General features: G+C 36.8%; 1 long non-coding RNA gene across 2 annotated transcripts; it reads left to right on the top strand.

Moving 5' to 3' along the window:
- The first annotated feature begins 12,735 nt into the window (after positions 1-12,735).
- On the top strand, positions 12,736-18,671 carry LOC110790066 (uncharacterized). 2 transcript variants are annotated; one of them, XR_002533706.2, is made up of 3 exons: positions 12,943-13,204; positions 16,280-16,407; positions 18,362-18,671. It is a non-coding gene; the product is annotated as an uncharacterized lncRNA (long non-coding RNA). The 2 variants fall into 2 exon arrangements; XR_008918744.1 differs by lacking the exon at positions 16,280-16,407 and having other exon boundaries at positions 12,736-13,204.
- The last annotated feature ends 2,552 nt before the right edge of the window (positions 18,672-21,223 follow it).

Here is a 21,223-nt window from a genome sequence, read left to right as displayed (position 1 = left end):
TTGTACTTTTGTAATTTATCCATGTATAGTATGGAGCTGAGTGTGTAATAAACGGAGTAGCATATTTTCCACGTTCCACATATAAAAATCCACTTCTATAAAAATGGAAAAAGTGTTAGGTTATGATACATATGACAATACATAAATCATGCGGAAACAACCATTAAGCCAGGAATACATATTATTTACACATAATCATATAGCATAATTTAGATGCATACTCTTTGTTGCGTGCCTTCCCTAGCTGCGCCCGAACCGAACAAGAACAATTCTTTAGGACTCCAAGTGTCGTCCCTCCGTAGATAGTCCACAGCACGTCCGGATCCGCCTTAAGATTGACCAACTAGAATCGCCCTTAAGGTACTAGAATTTTCGGCACTATTGAGCAAGGAATGTGGCTGAATTTTTCTCTCAAAACTCACTTTGAATACTTGAATTAATCTCTGAAAATATGTGACCCTAGGCACGTATTTATAGAGTTATGGAAAGGGAATTGGAATCCTAGTAGGATACGAATTAATTAAACTTAGAATCCTATAAGAACTCTAATTAATTAATTTATCCTTTTTGGAATAGGAATTTAATCATATACTAATTCTAATAGTTTTAGGAATCGTGCATGAACACAAACTCACACACACACACGGCAGCCACGAGGGCCGCCCATGCGTGCGTGCGAGCAGCAGCCCACGCAGCGAGGCCCATGGCCTTAGGCGCGCGTTGGGCCTGCCTTGCGGTGGGCCTGGGCGCTGCCTTGGCTGGGCGCGCGTTTGGCTTGCTGGGCGATGGCCCGACTTCGTGCTGGGCCTTCGTCCGGCAGGCCTCGTCCGATGCTAATTCGTACGATACGCTTCCGATTAAATTCCCGGTTCCGGAATTCATTTCCGATACGAACAATATTTAATATTTCCGATTCCGGAATCAATTTCCGTTTCGAACAAATATCTAATATTTCCGTTTCCGGAATTATTTTCCGATTCCGATAATATTTCCGATTCTGACAATATTTCCGTTTCCGGCAATATTTCCGATTCTGGTAATATTTCCATTTCCGATAATATTTTCCGATACGTACCATGTTTCCGTTTCCGGCAACATCTACGACTTGGATAATATTTATATTTCCGATACGATCCATATTTCCGTTTCCGGCAATATCATCGTTTCCGGAGTATTCATTTCTTGCCTGTGACGATCTCAGCTCCCACTGAAACCAAGATCCGTCGATTCCGAATATCCATAGATGGAGTATCTAATGCCATTAAATACTTGATCCGTTTACGTACTATTTGTGTGACCCTACGGGTTCAGTCAAGAGTAAGCTGTGGATTAATATCATTAATTCCACTTGAACTGAAGCGGCCTCTAGCCAGGCATTCAGCTCACTTGATCTCACTGAATTATTAACTTGTTAATTAATACTGAACCGCATTTATTAGACTTAACATAGAATGCATACTTGGACCAAGGGCATTATTTCCTTCAGTCTCCCACTTGTCCTTAGGGACAAGTGTGCATTTCCTAATTCCTTTGTCGCTCGATGCTTGCTCTTGAACATAAGGTAAGAGTTGTCATCCTTATTATGTCCAGAGGTGTTCCTCGGTTTCAGAGTTCAACTAATCAAATAAACAGATAATCATAGCCTATGATTCATCCGAGCACGGCCATGCATTTCACAGTTTCTAGCTGTCCGAGTGGCCTTGTACAACTTTTAAGCATCTCATCCCGATTTATGGTAGGACAATCCCAATCTTGCGATCTTGAGATTAGACTTCGTTTGATAGGTGATTACCTGAGCGTTGCCTTTATAGCCTCCTTTTAGGGTGCGACGGTTGGTCAACGTCAAAGCAACCAGTTCTCAAACAAGTAATCTCAAATCACTCAGGTATTGAGGATTTAGTGTCTAATAATTTAATGAAATTTGCTTATGACAGACTTTCATCTCTTACAGTAAAGTTTCATAGGTCTTGTCCGATACTAGTCTTCCCAAAGTAAGTATCTATGCAAATGATTATGACATTGCCATGTCCACATAGTTCAAGAAACAGAACTACTAGTCATCTTGCATTCTAGTCGTCTAACGTTTTCTATGCGTCCAATTTTATAGAAAACTCCGACTAGGGACCATTTTCAACCTTTGACATTCAAGTTCACTTGATAGACATTTCTTAGTCACAGGACTGGTCCTGACAGTCTATCTTGAATATATCGTCAAATTGAAGGGACTCATCATTTAATAAACCACAAATTAAATGGAAAAATGAATTCTTTTCATTTATTGTGAATGATTAACCAATAATGTTTTACAAAGATTTAAACTCTAAAACTTTAAAACATTAAATAGAGACATCAAAGCCATTCTCCAATATGCTTGATTCCCATAGCTGCAGTGTGCGAGTTGTGCTTCGCCTGCGGCAGAGGTTTAGTTAATGGATCTGATATGTTGTCATCAGTTCCAATTTTGCTTATCTCGACTTCTTTTCTTTCAACGAACTCTCGTAGAAGGTGAAATCTACGAAGTACATGCTTGACTCTCTGGTGGTGTCTAGGCTCTTTTGCCTGTGCAATAGCTCCGTTATTGTCACAATACAGGGCTATTGGTCCTTTAATAGAGGGGACTACACCAAGTTCACCTATGAACTTCCTTAGCCATATAGCTTTCTTTGCTGCTTCATGTGCAGCAATGTACTCCGCTTCAGTTGTAGAATCCGCAATGGTGCTTTGCTTAGCACTTTTCCAGCTTACTGCTCCTCCGTTGAGGCAGAAGACAAACCCAGACTGTGATCTGAAATCATCTTTGTCGGTTTGGAAACTTGCGTCCGTATAGCCTTTAACAATTAATTCATCATCTCCACCATAGACCAGGAAGTCATCTTTGTGCCTTTTCAGGTACTTCAGAATGTTCTTGGCAGCAGTCCAATGCGCCTCTCCTGGGTCTGACTGGTATCTGCTCGTAGCACTGAGTGCGTACGCAACATCCGGGCGTGTACATATCATAGCATACAATATTGAACCAATCAATGATGCATATGGAATCCCATTCATTCGTCTACGCTCATCAAGTGTTTTTGGGCACTGAGTCTTGCTTAGAGTCATTCCATGAGACATGGGTAGGTAGCCTCGCTTGGAGTCCGCCATCTTGAACCTATCAAGCACCTTATTGATATAAGTGCTTTGACTAAGTCCAATCATCCTTTTAGATCTATCTCTGTAAATCTTGATGCCCAATATGTACTGTGCTTCTCCTAGATCCTTCATCGAAAAACATTTCCCAAGCCAAATCATGACAGAATTCAACATAGGAATGTCATTTCCGATAAGCAATATGTCGTCGACATATAATACTAGGAAAGCAATTTTGCTCCCACTGACCTTCTTGTATACACAAGATTCGTCCGCGTTCTTGATGAAACCAAAGTCCTTGACTGCTTCATCAAAACGTATATTCCAGCTCCTGGATGCCTGCTTCAATCCGTAGATTGATTTCTTTAGCTTGCATACCTTTTTAGCATTCTTTGGATCCTAAAAACCTTCAGGCTGTGTCATAAACACAGTTTCTGTTAAAACGCCGTTTAAGAAAGCAGTTTTGACATCCATCTGCCATATTTCGTAATCGTAATATGCAGCGATTGCTAACATTATCCGAATAGACTTTAGCATTGCAATTGGTGAAAAGGTTTCATCGTAGTCCACACCGTGGACTTGCCTGTAACCTTTTGCAACCAATCTAGTTTTGAAAACTTCAAGTTTCCCATCCTTGTCCTTTTTCAGTTTGAAAACCCATTTGCTTCCAATGGCTTGGTAGCCATCTGGCAAATCGACCAAATCCCATACTTGGTTTTCATACATGGAGTCTAATTCAGATTGCATGGCTTCTTGCCATTGCTTGGAGCTAGGGCTCGTCATAGCTTGTTTGTAAGTCGCAGGTTCATCACTTTCAAGTAATAGAACGGCATAGCTCTCGTTCGTCAAAATACCTAAGTACCTTTCCGGTTGAGATCTATATCTTTGCGATCTACGCGGGGTAACATTTCTAGATTGACCATGATTCTCACCAGATTCTTCTAAAGATCTCTGAGTTTCATCCTGAATGTCATCTTGAGCATTCTCTAGAGTTTGTTGTTCGACTCGAATTTCTTCGAGGTCTACTTTTCTCCCACTTGTCATTTTGGAAATGTGATCTTTCTCCAAAAAGACACCATCTCGAGCAACAAACACCTTGTTCTCAGATGTATTGTAGAAGTAATACCCCTTTGTTTCCTTTGGATAGCCCACAAGGATACATTTGTCAGATTTTGGATGAAGTTTGTCTGAAATTAATCGTTTGACGTATACTTCACATCCCCAAATCTTAAGAAAAGACACATTTGGAGGCTTTCCAAACCATAATTCGTATGGAGTCTTTTCGACAGCTTTAGACGGAGCTCTATTTATAGTGAGTGCAGCTGTATTTAGTGCATGTCCCCAAAATTCTAATGGAAGTTCGGCCTGACCCATCATTGACCTGACCATGTCTAGCAAGGTTCTGTTCCTCCGTTCCGACACACCGTTCCATTGTGGTGTTCCAGGAGGAGTCAATTCTGATAGAATTCCACATTCTTTCAGATGGTCATCAAATTCATAGCTCAGATATTCACCGCCTCTATCAGACCGCAGTGCCTTAATCTTCTTGCCTAATTGATTCTCTACTTCACTCTGAAATTCCTTGAATTTGTCAAAGGATTCAGACTTATGCTTCATTTGGTAGACATAACCATACCTACTGAAGTCATCAGTGAAAGTGATAAAGTAGCTGAAACCACCTCTAGCATTTGTACTCATTGGTCCACATACATCTGTATGGATTAAACCCAATAGTTCATTTGCTCTTTCTCCAACTTTAAAGAAAGGTTGCTTTGTCATTTTGCCAAGTAAACATGATTCGCATTTACCATAATTCTCTAAGTCAAATGGTTCTAGAATTCCTTCCTTTTGAAGTCTTTCTAAGCGTTTCAAGTTTATATGGCCTAATCGACAATGCCACAGATAGGTGAGATCTGAATCATCCTTTTTGGCCTTTTTGGTATTTATGTTATATACTTGTTTGTCGTGATCTAATAAATAAAGTCCATTGACTAATCTAGCAGATCCATAAAACATCTCTTTAAAATAAAACGAACAACTATTGTCTTTTATTAAAAAGGAAAATCCCTTAGCATGTAAGCAAGAAACTGAAATGATGTTTTTAGTAAGACTTGGAACATGGAAACATTCTTCCAGTTCCAAAACTAGCCCGGAGGGCAACGACAAATGGTAAGTTCCTACAGCTAATGCAGCAATCCGTGCTCCATTTCCCACTCGTAGGTCGACTTCACCCTTGCTTAACTTTCTACTTCTTCTTAGTCCCTGTGGATTGGAACATAAGTCTGAGCCACAACCTGTATCTAATACCCAAGAAGTTGAATTAGCAAGTATACAGTGTATAACGAAAATACCTGAAGATGGAACGACTGTTCCGTTCTTCTGATCTTCCTTTAGCTTTGGACATTCTCTTTTGTAATGGCCTATTCCATCACAATAAAGACAGCTTGATGTGGACTTGTCCAGCTTTGATTTAGCATTGCCCTTGGACTTTCCACCTTTCTTGAACGGTCTCCTTCTAGCCTTGAGTAAATCTTTGGCTTCACAGTCCAGTATTATTTCAGCCTTTCTGACAAGGTGAACAAATTCTGCAACTGTTTCTTCTCTTGGTTCACTTAGGTATAGTTGCTTGAAGCGACCAAACCCACTGTGTAGTGAATTGAGCAAGATAGAGACTGCCATCCTTTCGCTTATTGGTGTTCCTTGTAGACTTAGGCGATCAAAGTATGAACACATAAGATCCACATGGAACCTCAGTGGGACGCCTACCCTCTGTTTAGTGCGAAGGAGCTGAACATGTGTTTCTTGGACCTCCATCCTATAACACCTGTTGGGAGAACCAACCTTTAGACCAGACGTTGATTCAATCAACTCATGGACGTTCAGGTCCCTGTCCTCCGTACTTCCACGACAGATATCCCTCAGATTCTTGATGAGCGTAAAAGGTTCATAAGCTACAAACCTTTTAGCCCAATCATCAAGGATATTGTTCAGCATGAGACTCATAACCTTTTTGAGATCCGCATCCCAGGCGTAAAATCTCTCAGGGGTCATGTCTCTGGCATAGTAGCTTGGCATGGGATGTGACAGTACATACTCAAGTCCATTGAGTTTGACTATTTCAACTAGCTTAGCTTCCCATTCAAGAAAATTTGCCAGGTTCAGCTTGACCATAAGCTCAGAACCCATGATGATGTTTTGATTGTTGTTTGCCATATTAAAACTACAATTGAAAAGAATAAACAAATAAATAACCATTCACAGTTTCTCTTAATAAACTTAAATTCTAGCATACATGCATAATTCAATGTTTATTAAGCATTTTATTCAAGTTATGTGTTCCGGCAGGTGTGAATAAAATGATTCCAAGATCCTAAAATCATTGAAGAACTAAGCACAGTTTGTCGACTTAATCCTAAAACATCTTAGGTAAGCAAAAGCCTTTTGCTAATAGTCTAGAAACTATTCTTGGTTGATAGGTACGTCTCAGAACTTATTAGGTAAACCTATCGATTTTTCCACGACATAAAAGGACTCCTTACTTATATCGTTGAGTTTCACCAAAACTAACATGTACTCACAATTAACACTATTTGATGGTACGCAGACCATATTTGAATTGAAAAATAACTTTGGTACTTTAGACCAATTACATTCAAATTAATGGTACGCAGACCATATTTTCTATCCTATTTGGGCCATACTAGTCACTTCATAACCTGCAAAACAGTACATATAAAATATATACCATTCACCCATTCATTATCATGAATGGCCCACATAGCTGGTTAGTAAAATACATTATGCATCACGTAAACATTTGCAGCAATTAATCAAGGGCACTAATAATCTACCAATTATTCAGTCCTTATTAATTCTAATCAAGTTGTTTTAACCTTAAGGATTTGTAGACCTAATCAAGAGTTTTATGACTAAAAGGGCTCCCACTTAAACCAATAAATTCATATGCTTTACTAATTTTAAACATAAAAATGTATTTCAAGTCTAACCGGAAACATACAAATTTAATTAAAATTTAAAGCTCATTTAAATTTATAATTGAATCCAAAAAGTTTAATTTAATTTCAGTCGTATTTAAATTAATTCATGATTTTAATTTTAGTAAAATTATTAGAATAAATAAAATTTATTATAATTACAATATTCAAAATTAAAATCCAAGAAAATAATTTAAATTATTGATTTTAAAATTAATTAAAATTACGTAAACTGAAAAATTTCAAATTAAACATTCAAAACGATCTAATCGTAACGCAAACACCCTACGCATCGCACGCCCATGGGCCGCACGCACACAGCCATCGCTGGCCATGTGCGCGCAGCCCATGCGCTCGTCGCATAGCTGCTGCATCTACCATCGCAAGCCATCGCTCGCTGTGCGCGCGAGCCATTGCTCGCTGTGCGCGCGAGCCATTGCTCGCTGTGCGCGCGACATCGCTCGCTGTGCGCGCGAGCCATTGCTCGCTGTGCGCGCGACATCGCTCGCTGTGCGCGCGAGCCATTGCTCGCTGTGCGCGCGACATCGCTCGCTGTGCGCGCGAGCCATTGCTCGCTGTGCGCGCGACATCGCTCGCTGTGCGCGCGAGCCATTGCTCGCTGTGCGCGCGACATCGCTCGCTGTGCGCGCGAGCCATTGCTCGCTGTGCGCGCGAGCCATTGCTCGCTGTGCGCGCGAGCCATCGCGCGCGATCAACGCTGGGCGCAGCGCTCGTGGCACACGAGCTTGCGCTCGCTGCGCGCGAGGCTGCGCGCTCTTGCGCGAGGCAGTGCGCGTCGTGGCGCAGCTCGCTTGCTGCCCACACGCGACTGCCATGGCTCGCCTTTCGCCCATGCCCATTCGTCCATAGCTCGTGGCCCACGACACAAGGCAGGGCTGCTGCCTTGTGCTCGTGCACCATGCCTTGCTCATTGCATTCGTGCCGCACGGGCGACGAGCTCCCTTGCTCGTCGTCGCATGCCCGCACTATACAACACCCCTTAAGGGTAACACGAAGCGTCCATTGCTTTGTGCGTGCAAGTTATATGAACGAATCGCATAAAAATTTAAAATTTATATTTAAAATTAATGACAAATTAATAAATAATATTAATTTCATAATTTTAGGGCGAAAAATCGAAAATTTATTATTCAATTGATTTCCGATTGTCTTGGATTCAAGTCTAGGTCATAAAAATTTAAAATTTATCATAAATTTACAATTTTTATGGTGGTTTTTAATCATAGGTTTCTAATTAAATTATAATTAATTATGAAAATCAAATTAATTCTAAATTATTCTAATTTTCAACAAATTAATCATAATTTTGTCAAAATTTTAGAATGCCTTTTACATGCGGAATTGACACAAAAATCACTCGATTTGGATGAGTAACGAAGAAACTGCCGAAAAACTGCGTACGTATAATTAAATAAACGCAATTTGCAATTAATTAACAATTACGAAAATTAATCACCCCTTTTAATTCTTGCAAATTTGTAATATTTAACCATGTTCATGCAATTTAGATTATGAAAATAATAAGGGGCTCGTGATACCACTGTTAGGTTATGATACATATGACAATACATAAATCATGCGGAAACAACCATTAAGCCAGGAATACATATTATTTACACATAATCATATAGCATAATTTAGATGCATACTCTTTGTTGCGTGTCTTCCCTAGCTGCGCCCGAACCGAACAAGAACAAGTCTTTAGGACTCCAAGTGTCGTCCCTCCGTAGATAGTCCACAGCACGTCCGGATCCGCCTTAAGATTGACCAACTAGAATCGCCCTTAAGGTACTAGAATTTTCGGCACTATTGAGCAAGGAATGTGGCTGAATTTTTCTCTCAAAACTCACTTTGAATACTTGAATTAATCTCTGAAAATATGTGACCCTAGGCACGTATTTATAGAGTTATGGAAAGGGAATTGGAATCCTAGTAGGATACGAATTAATTAAACTTAGAATCCTATAAGAACTCTAATTAATTAATTTATCCTTTTTGGAATAGGAATTTAATCTTATACTAATTCTAATAGTTTTAGGAATCGTGCATGAACACAAACTCACACACACACACGGCAGCCACGAGGGCCGCCCATGCGTGCGTGCGAGCAGCAGCCCACGCAGCGAGGCCCATGGCCTTAGGCGCGCGCTGGGCCTGCCTTGCGGTGGGCCTGGGCGCTGCCTTGGCTGGGCGCGCATTTGGCTTGCTGGGCGATGGCCCGACTTCGTGCTGGGCCTTCGTCCGGCAGGCCTCGTCCGATGCTAATTCGTACGATACGCTTCCGATTAAATTCCCGGTTCCAGAATTCATTTCCGATACGAACAATATTTAATATTTCCGATTCCGGAATCAATTTCCGTTTCGAACAAATATCTAATATTTCCGTTTCCGGAATTATTTTCCGATTCCGATAATATTTCCGATTCTGACAATATTTCCGTTTCCGGCAATATTTCCGATTCTGGTAATATTTCCATTTCCGATAATATTTTCCGATACGTACCATGTTTCCGTTTCCGGCAACATCTACGACTTGGATAATATTTATATTTCCGATACGATCCATATTTCCGTTTCCGGCAATATTATCGTTTCCGGAGTATTCATTTTTTGCCTGTGACGATCTCAGCTCCCACTGAAACCAAGATCCGTCGATTCCGAATATCCATAGATGGAGTATCTAATGCCATTAAATACTTGATCCGTTTACGTACTATTTGTGTGACCCTACGGGTTCAGTCAAGAGTAAGCTGTGGATTAATATCATTAATTCCACTTGAACTGAAGCGGCCTCTAGCTAGGCATTCAGCTCACTTGATCTCACTGAATTATTAACTTGTTAATTAATACTGAACCGCATTTATTAGACTTAACATAGAATGCATACTTGGACCAAGGGCATTATTTCCTTCACAAAGATACCCTCAATAAAAGATTTCATGGTCGAGATGACAGTTCTCTTTAGCATAAAAGATCAAATATTAGCAGGCCCGACCCTAGGGGTAGGCGGGGAGGGCGACCGCCCATGGCCCAAGCCAAAAGGGGACCAATTTTTTTTTATTAGGTTCCTATATTTAGATACTGGGAAAAGAAAAATTCATGGGAAGATGAAAGACCACGCCACCACGGAAAGATCAATTAAAATTTCCAATGCTAAAATCACGGAAAGATCTCTTCGATTCTTCCGTTATGCCCATCAACAATTAATCTAGGCATCTAACCATACCTGCCTCTTCTCATCTTCTGTTTTCCTTTCCTAAATTGGGAAATTTCAAGATTTTCAACAACTAAAATCATAAATCAAATCAATTAATTGTTCCGCCTTCTTCTCCAATTCCCTAGTTTCAAGCTCTCTAATTAAAACAATGGAAACGTGAATTTTTTTGATCAATTCCAGAAGTAGTCGGTCCTGATTGCTGCTGCCTCTTGGTTTTCAGCAAAACTAGATGAATTAAGCGTAAATATGCAGCTTTTGTGCAATTAGTTCGGCATTTTAGTACTGAAATTTCATGATTTTGGGATGAAAAGTGGTTAAGGGTAGCTATGAATTTCACAAATGCATGTGGTGTTATTACGATTACAGAGGGAGGAGCGATTCCTTGTTTACAACAAAAGAATAAAAGATGAGGTCCAATTCCGTATTCCCGATTCTTTTAGTATTCTTTTAATTTCAATTTCAATTTTTTTAATTTCAATTAAATATTAATCAATTCCGATTCTTTTAATTTCAATTATAATCTAGAAGTTCAAGCGCTAAATGATTCAGTTGTTATTATTCTAATTTTTTTCAATTCCTATATTTTTTCAATCAGTTGCCCAATTGGTTTTTAGAGATTTTATTTGTGATGTTCAATCCAAATTTCAAATCTATAAGTCCTATTATTCTTTGAATATTTGATTATTTACTTGGTGTTTTATTTACTGATAAGAATTGAACGAGGGGGGAAAAGTGTAATTGTCATTTTAGGGAGTAATATTTTGCAAAATTAATTTTTTTAATTATTTAGTATATGTTGATTGAAAAAAAATTGGTCTCTTTATTATAGGGGCCCTTTTCTCCAATTTTGCCTAGGGCCTTGAAATTGTTAGGTCCGGGGCTGGATATTAGAGATAACGATTCCCTAAAGTATTAAAGGGCCCATCATATGAATTCTTGGTGGAAAAAAGATTGAGAGAAATAAAAGACACGTCAATTAAAGCAATAGATCTCTAATGTTTCAAAGGGTCCCACCACCAGTCCGTATAAAATAAAGTGTGAAAATAAAGAGACCCAATGTTTAAGACCATGGTTCTCTATATGTATTGGTCCTACAAAATGAACAATTAGAAAAAGGAAGGAGATCCATCATTAAGGTTAACGGGTCTCTTTTTTTACCTCTTTCAAATTTTTAAAAGAACTTTTGTTTAGTACTAGTTGAACCGTCACGTGTTACGCACGCGCCAGTCAACATGATATTTTATTACTCAATCTGTTTATTGATTTATTAATTTTTATGTACTATCCATAAACATTCATATAACTATGCGCAAACTCAAGTGTTACATACTCCGTATGTAATAAGACATTTCTATAAGCTAAATTATTACTCTTATCATCCCAATTCAAAGATACTTCTAATATTGTTCTTAAATTATTACAACAATTCGGATTTTACACTATTTGCACATTACCCTTTGACCATATATTATGATTTTTGCATAAAGTAATTTCTACATATATTAGATTTGTTTCAAAGTGTACTTTTAAAATAGTAATTCTATTTATATATTCATAAAATTATAATTAAAGAAGTTAAAGATCAAACTTGTTCATGAAAAACGTGAAAAATTCAATTATGTGGTAAATAAAGAACAATGAAAATATTATTTACAGTTTTAAGGTGAATATTAATATATTTTGATCGTAAGTCAAATAAAGTACCATGTTATATTATTCAGACTTAATAGCTAGACGATATTTATAGTTTTATTTCAACACGTACGCCAAGAGTTATGAATATTTGTATTTACGCACTAATACAAAAGTGGGCAAAGACACCCTTTAGAAAAGACCCCTTAGACGACTTAATGGGTCTCTTTAATATAAGAGATCTATTATTATAGATAACGTCTCTCTTATTAAACAAAGGGCCCACTTTAAATTAGAGGAAAAAAAATAAAAGACCCGTTATCTGACTTAGCGGGTCTCCAGTGCATAAATGAGATCATTTAATACCGCACAAAAAAAAAATATATAACAGACCCTTTATGTTAGTTAACGGGTCTCTTGTGCATCAAAGGACTCAACCCACCAATTGCTTGTTGGTTCAGTGGTGATTGGGGCTGAACTTGGTAGGGAGAACCCGTGTTCGATCCTCCGCAACAACAATTGGGAGGGGACTGGAACCTAACCACCCAGAACTCGTCCCGAATCCGGATTAGCCCTAAGGGTGAACCGGGTGCTAACACCAAAAAAAAATCAAAGGACTCAACCCCCCCTCGTAAAATAATACTTTCTCCGTCTTTTAATACTCGCAACGTTTGGAATTTTGCCACTATTCATATAATCTACTTTGACTATTCTTAGTGCTTTTTATATAAAATAAAACATAGTCATGTGAGATCTTGTTAGATTCGTCTCAACGTGTATTTTCAAAATATTAACTTTTTATAATTTTTGCATAAAGAGAATTTAAGATATAAATGATCAAAGTTGTGCATTGACATGCGTGAAACTAACAAACGTTGCGAGTATTAAAAGACGGAGGAAGTATAAAATAATAAAAAAAGAAATGTAAAAATAACAAAAGACCCGTCATGTAAGATAACGGGTCTCTATTTTCATTCATTTCCCAGCGCCAAACTTTCGCAGAACCCAATTTCACCCTAGCTATTTTGTCTTTTCCCTTTTCTTCTTCTTCTTCTTCTTCCCTGGACATACAAACAAGTAGGGCAAGAAATCCATTCGCGAACTCATCACGAACTCACCACCACCGGCGAATCTACAACCGAAGAAATACTTTACGGTTTGCGACTTCACTACCACCGGCGACCTCAACACAATCTCTAGCGAACTACAAATTTAGGTTTTTGTTCTCAGCTCTCCCTTATTCTCTTTAATTTTTGGTTTCGAAATTCTGAATTTTGTGCGGTTTACTCGATTTTTGAATTAAATTTGTAATTTCTGCTACAAGTTAGGATTTTTTTCCTGAAATTTTCAACTTCAATTCAACCAGGGAGTAGGGCTTTTTCCCCTGAATTTCTGAAATTTCAATTTATGCGACTTTGTGTTTAAATGTTCATGTAATTGCAATTTTGGGGTTAGGTTTTCCAGTTTCATGGTGAAAGTGTTTCTCCATTGTTTGTTGAATACTGTTTTTCTAGAGTTTCTTAGCATGAGTGAGACACTTGAAAGCTTAAACAAGGCCGAGACTCTGATAAAAGATAGATGTTATAACAGAGGTGTGGGTCATTGCAAATATTATTATGTTATCCTTTGTTTGAGATTTTGATTGAGATTTTGTTTGTTGCTGTTATATTTTTGTCTCTGTTGTTTCATTATATTATTGGGTATTTTTTCAATTACCAGTCAAGAGTCAAGACTCTAGACCATTTTCTGAAAACATTATTCTGCTCAAGGATTTTGTTTAGAGTGCTGCTGTATCTTTTTCTACTAATGATGAAATAATTTATCATCTTTGAGGAATTAAAGGCTTGAAAAATCACTGAGTAAAACCTGTAATTCTGATTCTTTAATAGGGATAGATGTGCAAGTAGGAGTATACATTTCGCTGTACACCTGGCAGAGTGTTGAGGGAGAGTTGAATGGGGGCACACCAAACGTTTCCTAAATAAACGGATTAATAACCATTTTCAGTCAAATACAGGGAGACGAGGCATACCACTCTTAAACCAAGCAATAAGTATGTCATCAATCCAAAAGCAACAAGTGCACTCTTTCCAAAAGCACCCTGTTAAAATCATTAAGAAAAACTTGTCAGTAATTCTACAAGTTTGAACTTTCCCTCATTATGAAGAGATTGGAATAGTTTGATTAAGTGATAATTCAACTCTGTTCTCTGAAAGGCACATGACTCGACACCACTAACAGGACACGTGTAGCAACCTCAAGCGAATAACATATCAATTATGAAGCTAAGGAGAGGAATTAAAAGAGATTTGTGTGTATGACCGAAAAGAAGCTTCCACAAGGGAAGAAATCTCCCTGTCTGTAGAGAAGGCCACTTCCCTATGTGTCATAAGTAAAGAAACATCACCGAACATTTTTAGAATACTGAAGGTTCAAACAACTGCAACACTAGCAGTCTAGCATACAGAACTAAACCGCATAAATAAGATAAAATTAGACATCTTATGTAACCTAATTGCGTAATTATACATGCTGGATACACATTCTTCATTAACCTTAAAGGTAATGATACGAAAAGGGTATTTGGTTCTTTTTATTTTATTTTGGGTAAGTATGCTTTTCATTCCATCAAAAAACCAAAATGTACAACCTAAAAGTCCTTCGCCCTCGGATAAACCTTCTTGGAAGGACTCTCCTACGGTAGAAGGGACTAAGAGACCCAGAAACACGCCCACCCGGGTTTTAAACAAACCAACTAAATGTCATTATAGACTATAAATTCAGGCTTTGTCGTGGGGACTAATTTTCTTACTTTATATAATTGCTATCCTATAATCTTTTTTTTTAATTTGGTGTACAATGTTATCAATCTGCATGATTCTGAAGTGCAGTAAAGCATTGTTTCTTACTTTCAAGAATCAGTGTAATATATCACTCCTGCTATGACTTACATAGCCACTCTTTTTCCAAACTAGGAGCCCCTTGTTGAAGCACCAAAACAAGAGTCCTGAAATTCACATCATTGTTTCATGCCACCAAATAACGGGCCTGAGGTTTTGTTACCAAACATGGACTGTAATTTTACATTTTCTGTAGATAGTCAACTATTGTCACAAATGAAATTCTGTTACACTTCTGTTATGCAGTTTTAGGCGGAAAACTAGTTAACATTGTAGCTTTGAAATCCCTGCATTGTTGAGATGATTTCCTATAAAATGCCCTTTTCTCCTAGCCTTTCTCTCTCCTTATCTATTATCTTCTATCCTGATTTCTATAATTCTGTGATAGATCAGGTAGCTTGGTCGTAAGTTTTAGTAACTGAATCTGGGCTGACTGTTACATTGTTTCAGAAGACAACTTTTTATTTTGGTACTCCTCATTCTGAGCTGTTAATATAATCATTTTTCCTTACTGGACAAAAGTTTTAGGTACAGCCTTACAGGTACATATCCCAGTGTTCGACCCACCATGGGTAAATATTCCAACATGGGAGATTTGTCTTGAAATATATAGGACACAAGTTCGATACAACATTTTGAAAGTTGAATTAGGTTGACTTGTCAGTTGCAGGCAATCCTATATGTGTGCATTTTTTGCTGTATGCCACTTTTTCCCCCCTACCACGTGTCCAACTGAAACTGTATGTGCTTATATTCAATCTCATATTCCTTCTGTTGGCTTCCTTGGTAACTGATTGTACGTTGTCTAGTCTGCTAATACTCTCGAGACTATCAGACGATTATGGCTGAAAAGTGCCATTTATAGTACGTATTTTAGGTCGGAAAGGGGTGGACAATGAAATATAGGTGTAAATGACTTCATATTATGCCTGAAATGTCTACTGGTGTGTGCATGCCTTAATTTTCTACTCTGTCCTTGATTTTGTGGAGCATTTAGTATATGTTAATTTAGTGCATCTATTAATGTACTTTGTTTGTTTAGTTTTTAGGATCCCTTTTAGTTTGTTGGTATTGCTAGTTTCTTGAATCCAAGCATCCATTTCACTTATCAAGGAGTTAATTCTTCAACTAGGTGAACAAAAACTTCTGACCTTCATTCTCCTCTTTCATTTTAATTTAATTAAAAAAAATGTAAGTTTCTAGATTTTTTTTAATAGCTTTTATAGTTTTACGGATTGTTTCTTATTAGTTATTTGTGATAATTTATGTGCCAAATTACTTTTAAAATTCCCTGTTGACCTAGTACAGTACAATAAGTGTATATTAGTGAAAGTCTAACATGGGTGACTATATTATACCATATGTTTTAATTTCCAATTGTTGGTGTGTAGAAAATAGAAATGGATAGAAGTTGGATATCAACAAAAAATCCGAGTGACCCAGAATATCAAGCAGGTGTAAGGGAATACTGTATATGATCGAGATTTTAGAAAAAAGAGTTGCATGGGTTCTTGACCAGGTATCATTTGTCTTTTATACCAAGTATGTTGTTTAGAAGAAAGTAAATACTGTAAGATATCTTTAGATATAGGAGTTCCATGGGGGACAAGTTGTAAGATTTCTTTTCCCATGCATGAGTAGGCATTGTTTCATGGCTTCAAACATTATTTACAATGTCCTCTTCTTCACTCCTCTTCTTCCTTTGCACCCCACAAAGTGGATCTGCAGCAAATTTAAAATATTAAATCCGCAGAGGTTTGGAGTAATTGGGCAGCGGAGCAACTTTTTCCTATTATTTTTCTTAGTGTGCATCCTCTCATCATGTCTTCCATCAATGACAGCATTCCTTCATATATTTCCTTGCTATTAGAGATCCGTGATTGGAAATTGGGCATCTAAAAATTTGACGGGTACTCTTGTTTAGAAAGAAAATCTTGTTGGTATTCTTATGTCGTTTTCTTTGTCAAAATTTGCTGGAGGCTGGTACTTGTATGATCATCTTTAAAAATCATGGACAAGTCTAAACTCTCACCCTTTCCTTAAATCTACTTCTATTTGGAAGTATGAGGTCCCCTAAATGAGCCAAGGTATTTTGTCATATGGTAAAATATGTTGTATTTGCGGTACAATATAGCCAGATTCGTTTGGTATTTTCATTTTAAGGTGTCTTAGAGTGGGTTTAATTAGCTGATTTTGTTGGGGAACACTTGTAGGGTTGTGTTTTGTATGTGAAATTTGGTAGACTTAAGGGGCTAGGGGGAAAAACATCTGCTGACAATGGATGTCTATGGAAATTCTTCATGTATTATAGTAGGAGAAGTGTATATGTAATTCTGCTTCATAGAAATTTCACCGTCCGTTCTATGGTTCAGCATTCCTGGTGCTGTCAATGTTGTGTATAGGTTCAGAACTTTATGTTTGTAGGGTATTCTTAACTGGACATCTGGTCAGCTAGCATAGATGTTGGTCAGAGGACTCAAAGCTTCTTTTTTCCTGCAACCTTTCTTCTATTTGTACTTTATAGTCATGGTTTTATACTTTTATATATTAGCGTATATAGTATGTTATAACCAGACGTATCCACCTCAGATTGCTTTCAGCTTGTTGAATCCATTTCTACCAGTTGTGAACTTGTAAAGGACTGTTAAGCATCTGTTGGATGGCTTATGTAGAGCTCTAATAGGTTTTCCATGACTCCATCAGAGTCATGAGACTGATACAACTCATACAGGAGATGTTAAGTCCATGACGAACCTCTATTGTTGCAGTATGGTCATAACAGTTACTGTGTTCATGACCAAATTTACATTTCCAAAACTTTGTTATGGTATTGTGCTTGATATAGAATGGTTAGTTACCAGAACATCTTTATCTCTGATGTTGCCATCTATATCTCTGCGTCGTAACTGATGTGAATGTGTAACCTCTTTATTGGCTTGTCAATATCCATCTTGCTCCATGTTGGCTGAGACTTGCTTTTCTTTGGTGTCCGACTATGTGATCGTATCACATAGATGTTATGCATTGCAGTGGTTGAAGTTATTTCTTTTTAAACACCTACTAACTATTGCATTTGCTTAAATAATAGGAAAATTTGGTAATATTAATCCAACCTTTGGCCGGTTTTCTTTTATTAATCCCACCTACGACATATTTTTTAATAATCCCACATTTACTACCCAACGACTTTTATTGGGCTTAAGTGACCGATAACCGGTGAAAAAATCATCGAGATGGTGATGAATTGATGATGATGACTGAATATATCAAGAGAGAGTACTTCCACTTAGGGACATATTACCGCCTACAATAGGTTTATGACGTGTTGGGCCCAATAAAAGGCGTTGGGTGGTAAAGATGGGATTATTAAAAAATATGTCGTAGGTGGGCTTAGTAAAAGAAAATCGGCCAAAGGTTGGATTAATATTACCAAATTTTCCTAAATAATACTAATTATATTTACTTATTTACAGTTTCCACAAGAAACTTATTCATCGGAAAATGTTGACGAGGTTAGAGACTTGTGGGTCGAGTATTTGCTCAAGCCAGATGATGGTATGCAAATAACTCCATGAGTTTTGGTTCCAATATTGGTAAATTGATGTGAATAATTAGGATTTAGAACTTTTTGTTTTACGTTTTTGGAAATTACGATGTCAAGGTTTTACGTTAATAAAAATTACAATTAATGTAAAGCTGTTGCGTTTTGAGAATTACTTGTGGGAATATATTTTTTGGTAACATTATGGACTATTATGGAATGTTTATTGAATTATTACGAAATATTATGGCAGCAGGTGGTCTAAAACAATGGGTGAATGCAACAATTACAGCTTCAACGTGCAAACTACAGGTTTAAATACCTGCTATTTCGATTTAAAAAAATAATTATAAATGAAAAGAGAATCGTTATTCATAAAAAGGGTTCTCTAGGTATAATACTAAAAAATTTAAAGAGACCTCATATCTTACATATGGATCTGGGATTATTAGAAAAAAAATTATTATAAAAATCAAAGAGACCCCGTATCATACCTATGGGGTCTGAGCTTATTCCAAAATAAATTAATAAAAATTACAAAGAGACCCCTTTTCTTATATATGGGGTCTTAATTTCTTAAATTAAAAATATTAAAAAATTCAAAGAGACCCCATATCTTACATATGGGGTCTGAATATTTTTAACAAAAAGATCCAATATCTTACATATGGGGTCTCTTACCCTTCTACATTATTTTCTGTCAACTTTACGTAAGAGACCCCTTTTCTTACATGAAGGGTCTCTAACTATTAACAAATAGACCCCCTTTCTAAGAGGGGGTCTCTTTTTAACAAACAGACCCCATCTAGAGACCCCTTGGAGGAGGTCTCTTATGCCATTTTAGACGGGTCTCTTTGCCCATTTTTGTAGTAGTGACGCTCTTGTAAATTACGAAATTCATAAATCATAAAGGATTTTAACTTTGGAGTTATTTTTTCAGAAAGTAGGAAGTTTAATTAACGATAAAGCTAGCACTTGGTATTTTATTGATGTCAAGAGAACAAACTTCATTGGAACCTACATGGACAGTATATTGAATAAATATATAAGTTTATGAATGGCTATTTACACTTCGTCAATCATTCACCGTAAAAGTTGGTTGAGAAAAATGGTTGTATAATATATACCTTTATTTGAATAATTATTGCGACTTTTGTATTTTCATTATGGGCTTGATCAATGTTTGAATGTGAAAAAATTTGTGTATAAAACACCCATGTAAAAAATTAAAGTTGTGCCCCTTGCAATTGCTGGCTTTTCTTTTGTGGGTGCAAATATTTAACATAGACCTGATCAAAAGGCGGGTCGGGCCGAGGGCAAAAATTTCAGCCCATTATGTCGGGCCAGGCAGGGTCGGGCCAATTTTTTGTGCCTAAAACCCGCTATTTCGGGCAAAAAATAGCGGCCTTTTTGGGCCAATTTCGAGCCGGTCCAAATTTATAACTAAATTTGACGTTTTACGTTGGCCAAAGCTCGCATTTTTTTAAAAAAGTTCGGGTCGGGCCCGAAAATCGGGATGAAATATTCTGCCAAAAACCCGGTTTTTTTGGGCCGGGTCGGGTCGAGCCAGCGAGCCGAGCCCATGTTGATCAGCTTTAATTTAACATATCAATCGTATTGTAAATTTTATTTCGAGTATCACGCAGGATGCAATTAACATGGTATTCTAATAAAACTCGATTTAAAAAAAAATTAAGAAGTTAGTTTCATAAATTTTGATTATTGATAATGTAAGATATTAATAGTTAAAGTTATGCATTGAAAAGCATGACTAAAGAAATATGTCAATTAAAAATAAAAAGGAAAGTGTCCAATTCAAAGTTAATTATATTAAGATTGAAGGGTTATCAACTTCTATAATATTCGTCAAATTAAAAATATATTATTTTGGTGGATAAGTAGTAAGTATTTTCAAGAAATTGAGTCGATTCGAACAAGATCGCATACAAAAAGAATGTAACTTTCTACTCATATAAAGTAGAACAATTTGATCATAAAGTATAAATATAGTTTAAAAGAAGTAGCTTTCTAATTATAAAGTTTATAACTATTTGATCATAAAGTGCAACTTAAGTCATATATTAATAAGTCGATCTAAATTAAAAGTTTATATTTTAAATTATGACTATTTATTTGTCAACTTAATTATTGAATTTTTTTTGTAAGACCATACTAAAACATCCATAAGACCATAATTAAATATTCCCTTCGTCCATTTTTGTTTAGCCCATTTGAATTTTCCGTTTTGGCCCATTAATAAAAGAATTTCCAATACTACAAAATTCCCATTAATAAAATAATTTTCCAATACTACAAAATGTAAATGATGATGGAAATTACAACTTTACTCTTATATGAAATACATTTTCTACCACCACTTTTGTCTCTTCTCAATTACAAACAACTAAAACTTAACAAAGCAAAAAATGGCCGGTAGCCAATCTTTTAAATGTCGAGGGAGTTATAGATACTCTAGTTATTTTCTTTCTCAAGTTAGTGTAGAAGTCAATGAGAGATTTTCCATTTCTAGACAAAAAAGTCACTTTAGATAGTTGGTTATTAAGGATGATAAGTTAATGTATAATGTTTATACTTATAATTAACCTTTATATACGACTCTTAAGATTATATGTATTGTTTTACGTTGCATCATGAAGAAATTTCAATCTATACTAATATATTAAAAAGCGTTTTTAATAATGTATACGTGTTAAATAGAACTCCTTTATTCACTAGAATATGTCATGTCATCTCCTTATCAAAGTATGTGTATAACAAAAGTTTCTTGTTTTAG

Source organism: Spinacia oleracea, chromosome 4 (genome assembly GCF_020520425.1).
Source record: "Spinacia oleracea cultivar Varoflay chromosome 4, BTI_SOV_V1, whole genome shotgun sequence".
NCBI lineage: Eukaryota > Viridiplantae > Streptophyta > Magnoliopsida > Caryophyllales > Amaranthaceae > Spinacia > Spinacia oleracea.
Note: the sequence above shows the minus strand (reverse complement) of the source record. Positions and strands in the feature narration are given on the sequence as shown.